At 50.3% G+C, this 6,112-nt stretch overlaps 1 long non-coding RNA gene across 1 annotated transcript; it reads left to right on the forward strand.

The window, feature by feature from the left end:
• The first annotated feature begins 346 nt into the window (after positions 1-346).
• LOC147649482 (uncharacterized) lies at positions 347-1,037 on the forward strand. The gene is made up of 2 exons (XR_015278908.1): positions 347-568; positions 767-1,037. It is a non-coding gene; the product is annotated as an uncharacterized LOC147649482 (long non-coding RNA).
• Positions 1,038-6,112: the final 5,075 nt, after the last annotated feature.

Genomic DNA, 6,112 nt, shown 5'->3' on the forward strand with positions numbered 1-6,112 from the left:
AGACTAAATAAACATATATTAGGGTTCAAAATATGCACAGCCAAAATGAAAGTCACATTCTGGTTCATTAAATCTGAAAAGACTTCACACATTTTAAACCTGTAATCGTATTCAGAGAGGCAGCACCCCATCCCCAACCTGTCCCCCACCCCCTCCTGCAGATTTCACACCTTGGGAATGGCTATTGTACCAAAAAAAAAATAAAAAAAAAAAAACAAAAACCAAAAAAAAAAAAGAAAAGGAGCAGGGGGAGGTTTGCTGCTGCAGGGCATGGACAGGAAAATCAGTGTTTGCTGTGGCATCTCTGTCGTGGCAGCACTGAGCTGGGTTCAGGTGTTTGAGGAGGAGGAAGAGAAGAGGAGAGGAGGAAGCACAAAATCTCAGCTCAGCTCTTCTTCCCCACCCTGCTCCCGCCCGACCCGGGGTCTCTCGCTGAGTTCCCCCCCACAGCTTCCAGGCTTCTCCCCCTCCCCTGGAGGGTGTGATGTTACCAGGGAGCTGAGCTGCAGAACATATGGAAACGTCATGCGTGTATATATAGAAGAGGAGCGAAAATGGATGCTCTTGGGTACAATAAACATTCGTGTATCTGCAGGGGGGGCAAAGAATTTCAGCTATTTGCGCCGCTTTGGTGGATGTTTGGTGGGGCAGGGGGGTGGTTTGGCTGCTGTTTGTAGCCATAAATGCATATGTATAATTTATTTGAATTAGGAAGCCTGTGGAAGCCGGGAGTCGTTCTTTACGTGGAAATTCTGCTTTATTCCAGAGCGGCACAGTCAGAGAGGAGGATGTTGTGACTGCATGCCAGCAGATATTTCTAAGGAGACATTTTGAAAATCTGAAGGGAACGGTGTAAACGTTTTCAAGATGTTGGGGCTTGTTCTGGGATACCTCAGTGCTTTCTTCTGGCTTTAGGTAAAATGAGATCAAAATTCAAATGTTTCTGCTATGCACCAGCAGCTTCATGCACCCGTTTATTTCTTTAGCATATTGTCCTTCTGATTTTTTTCCTTTTAAAAGAACCAATATCTACTGCCCCAGTGTGTTTGTGTGTTATTCAACAGGGTGCCAGCTCCCTGGGCTGCAGCTCCCTGTATTCTCCTTTTCCAGGGAAGCAATCCCAAAGAATTTGATGCAGTGACTCGGGAAAGCAAGAAAGCTCAGTATTAGGTGCCTTACACAGAAACCTGGATATCATATCAGGCTTTCCGTGCCTGGATATCTTGATCAGTTTAAGCTGATTAGAAAAGCTCCTCGGATCATTCTTGGGCAAGCTGGAAAACGATCCCTGCTTTGTATAATGAAGTATGTTATCTATCCTGCCCTCCAATAAATCCAGAGCGGGGCTGCAGGGGGATTGGCATCTGGTCTAAATTAGCATTGCTCCACTGCTGTCGGTGAAGCCCTGACAGTGCTCACCAGGTGAGGATGTGGCCCATTTAGGGAGCTCCCGTGGGGTTACAAAAGCAGCATTGAGGACCACGATTTCAGAGGAGGAAAGAAGCCAAGAAAGGAACAGGACAGCTTGCAGGGAATCTTAAATGACATTAATTGAAATCTTATCACTTCCTTCATCTTAAGGTGAACCCGGGGCACAATAAAGAGCAATTATCTGCCATCTTCCTTCATCTGTCCCAAGTGCAAGGAGGGGAAGAGTGTATCCATCACTCTTTCTGCTCTACCTTTTTTTTTTTTCCCAGAGACAATCCGATATATTTACAGACCTGTCACCCTTTCCAACCCCTCCTTTCATGGGAGAGCTGAACAAAAGCAGGTAAAAGCAAGAGAGGTTGGAAAAGAGGGGGGATCTGGAAACTGGAACCAAGTGAAAACAGGGATTTCAGCCCTCTGAGAAGCCACTAAAGGGACTTGAGTTACCGCATGCCAGGGGAATGGCCATGGGAGGTTTGGCTGGAGGGCTGTGAGGTGGCAATAAATAGATCTGAGCAGAGGGCTGCTGCTCTAAAACCTGGAGCAACACTCGCTGGAAGCTGAGAGAGACAGGGAATTCTTAACAGGTCATGGAAATTGGTGCAGCACCCATCATGGGGACCGCTGGCAGTTTTTCTCCCAGGTGCCCTCGTGAGGTGAGATGGATCCCATGGTTCTGTTTAAAGCATTAGCAGGGCTGGCAGCAATCCTTCAGCTCTTTAGGAGAGACCCAGAAGCTGGATTTCATCTTGGCAGAGCAGGAGGGAGATGGTTTATGCTCTGTCCTTTCATGTTTTCTGTCTATTCTGCAAACAGCGAGGACAGCAGTCCTGGGGCTGCTTACTCTGCACAACCAACCCAGACTTTTGTTCAGGCAGCAGGGAGGGGATTTCCTCAAATCACAAGAGGAAAACATGACCGAAAGCTTTGAGATGTCAGAGCTGATGGGAAAGAGGAGCAGAAGGAGCTGGTCCTGAGCAGGTGTTTCTCTGGGGCTCTGTGTGGGGCCGTGGTTGGTGCCCCCAGAGGATCAGGAAGGGGCAGTGACATCTGAAACGCCGAGTGCAGCCCGTGGCAGCGAGTCGGGGTGCGAGAGGGGCAGGTTCCAGGCGGCTGGGTTTGGGCTGTGTGTACAGAAACTCCAAGGCCATGTTGCTTTCTGACAGCAAATCGATGCCGCTGTAAACACGAGAACAAAGGAGCTCGCAGAGGAGAGGGGGAAGGAACACGGAAAAGGGAGAGATGGAGAACTGCTCCGCAGCCAAAGCTGGAACAATGTTGGGAAAAGCTGAATGACTTCAGCACCTATTCATTCCCTGGCCAAAGCTGGTTGCTTGCCCATTCCCAAGGCCGGTGAGGAAGTGGTGGCCTCGAGTGGCTGAGGTGTGAGGGCAGGGGGTGACCCGGCTGCTCCCGATCCCGCTCCCAGGGTTTAGCAACTGTTCAGTCCCCGGGGCCAGGGCCTGGATGAGGCAGACACTGTACATGTGCAGCTGGTTAGGGCTCAGCGTGCCCCTCCCCTGTGCAGCCTTGTGTCTCATGATGGATATCACTGGCAGGGTGAATTCCCATTCATTTGTCCCATGGCTTCGGCGCTGCGAGTGGTTTCCATGCAGATCCCGCAGGAGAGAATACTGTGGAAAAACGGGGGTTTGGGAGCCAAGATGCTGGGATGTTCTTCACGAAACAGGCGATCCAGGGCTCGGCAGGTCTCAGTTTGGGACGGGGTCTGGCTCCTGACCCTATCTGGGGTCACGTCAGTACATGGGTTTGGGGTTTAACCCATTGCAGTCAGGCTGCTGAGGAGGGGATTTAGGGCAGAATCACAGAATTGTCCAGGCCCTGTGCTGATCCCCTGGTTTTCCTCCAGAACTGAGGGAGTGGGAACGCAGTCAGATGCTCTGCAGGTACAACACGTCATTGGAAAGCTCAGCCCTGGATGAAAGCAGGTTTTCTTGTTGGGTTGGAGTTTTAAGTTCAGCTCTTTTCGTTGGGAAGGCCACATGGAAAAGCTTTAAGGACCCATCCAGGATGGGGAGAGGGAAATTTGGAGCACACAACTCAGCCCCTGAGCCTGCCCATCTGTAAAGAATCAGCATAACAGCGCTTAATGTACTTCCCCAACATGGCAGTTGTGGGCCTTAATTAAACTGTGCAGAGTGCTTGGAGATCCTCAGATTAAAGGCTGTGTGTACAGTGAATTACAAAAGCAAACAACATGAAATTTTCCATGTGTTGTGCTAGAGCTGTCTTCGTTTACCAGAAACAAATCATTTAATGCACCTCTTACATGGAGCTTGTTTATATGGGATGTGCCTGTTATTCCAGTAGGAGGGAAATCTGGTAGTTTTGATTATTGTTTCTCAATACTTCATCAAAAAAAAGGCTTAAAATTTGAATATGTTAATAAAATAATACGGTAATAAAATGGGGTTTTTAACTATATATGTGCAGTTAGCCCTGGGAAACGCTGCCAGTTTTAACAGGCCTGAAAGATGGTAGGAGGTAAATTTAATATATTATAAAAATAAAGGTAATCCCAGCAAAAGACAAGCGTGGAGCAGTCGCTGGAGTCACCACAGGCAGAGACAGAACATGTTTTGTGTCCAACAATAGCAGCGTACGTGACTTGAAATGCTCTTTCCTTATAAAACAAAATACCCACTGGTTTGGCTTATTAGTGCAAATCTTCAAAGGGAGAAGCAGCGCTGAGGTTCCTGGTTCAATTCAGAAGTTCAGCCCCGCTCTGGCAGCGCTGCCTTGACAAAGTGCCATTGTTGCCCATGGCCGGGGCCGTGTGTGTGAGGTTTAACCTTCTGCATTTCCCCTTTTCTGCTGCACGAGGAATGCCCAGAGCTGGGCGGAAAAAATGTCTCTGATGTGTGGTTTACACGTGAAAACGCTGCATTTGAACTTGCACTGACTCTGCCCAGAGTGGATCGGGTTAAATGGACTATTACAATGGCGGGAGCTCATCTGGAACTAATAATTTTTGAGGCCACCAAAAGTAAAAAGTAAAAAAAAAAAAAAAAAAAAAAGGTGAGGGGAGGAGGAGGGATCCTTGTGAGTTTGGTGGCCAATGACTAAAGCTTCTGCTGCCATCTACTGCACATGGGTGGCAGTAGGGCCAGCTGGGAACTGCTCGCTTTGGCCAGAAAAACAGGTTAAAAAGTGAATTATCGGTTCTGGTAAGACAGAGCTGCTTCTCAGCTCTACCCTCCCATAGCTGTATCTGGGGTCTGGCTTGGGGGGTTTAGGACCAGTGCAGAGCATCTGCTGGGGCTGTGCAGAGGGAGAGGAACGTGGTGCTTTAACTGCTGCAGGTTTTGGGCTGCACCCTTTGGCATTGTCACCCCATGGCATTGCCATCCTCTTGGGATTCTCACCCATAGCATTGCCATCCTCTTGGGATTGTCACTCCCTTGGCATTGTCACCCCATGGCATTGCCATCCTCTTGGGATTGTCACCCCATGGCATTGCCATCCTCTTGGGATTGTCATCTATAGCATTGCCATCCTCTTGGGATTGTCACCCCATGGCATTGCCATCCTCTTGGGATTGTCATCTATAGCATTGCCATCCTCTTGGGATTGTCACCCATGGCATTGCCATCCTCTTCAGATTGTCACCCATGGCATTGCCATCCTCTAGGGATTGTCACCCCATGGCATTGCCATCCTCTTGGGATTGTCACCCATAGCATTGCCATCCGCTTGGGATTGTCACCCCATGGCACTGTCGCCCCTCACTTAGGATTCACCCCCATCACAGCAGAAGTTTTGGGCTCCATTTCTGGTGGTTTGGGAGGGGCATTAAAAACCCCCTGATCCGTGGCGGGCGAGGAGGGGCTGGAGCAGAAATCCCGCGCAGAACGGGCGCGGGGTGAGCGACATCTGTTTTGTCTCAGCACAGAGGAGCGGGGCGGCCGTGGCCCCACCCGCTGGAAGCGGCTCAAGCATTACCGTGCTTGGCCAGACAATAAAAGCAGCCTATTTATTTATGATGGCTGGACCCTTAGCAGGTCACTGGCACGGTACATTCGAATCCCTCTCTGGATTTTCCCTCTTCCCATCTCTCCAGGCTGCCTTCTATTCTTTGTGCCTGCTCTCCCAGGAGATCTGGGCTTGGAACACACAGCTCGCCATCCTTGTGGCTCTTGGTTGAGAGGTTAAATAAGTTTAGGAGGGAAAAGTACATTTGGAGATGGTGTTGATGCAGAAGAATGAGCCAAACACGCTATTGTCTTCACCAGCCCTGAGTCTGCCGTGGTAATTTGCAGGGTACAGAGACAGGCTGGCTCTGGGTTCCATACAGCTACTGCAGAGTGGAGCTGGATGGGAAACCAGGCTGGTCCCGTGACTGAACACACAACTGGGATTTGGCCTCCAGGCTTCTGTTCCTGGCTCTCCGAGGGATCCCGAGAAAGCCCTGGCAGGGGGGAAGGAAAGCTGTGTCACTCCAGAGCCAGGCTAACCCCAAAGGGGGCCAGCAGCCTCAAAGGGGGAGCGGGGAGGGTGTCTGGAGCGGAGCTGCGGCGCTGCTCTCCGCTGGAGCTGGGGTAGGGGTGCTCACAAAGAGGAGATGTTTGGCCAGGGCTCCTCTCCAGCCTGCAGGGTGTGTGTGCTTCAGGAGCTGCCTGGCTGCAGGGGGGATGTTCTCACCCAGATCTCGGGTTTGGGA

Source organism: Cyanistes caeruleus, chromosome 23 (genome assembly GCF_971803275.1).
Source record: "Cyanistes caeruleus chromosome 23, bCyaCae1.hap1.1, whole genome shotgun sequence".
Taxonomy (NCBI): domain Eukaryota; kingdom Metazoa; phylum Chordata; class Aves; order Passeriformes; family Paridae; genus Cyanistes; species Cyanistes caeruleus.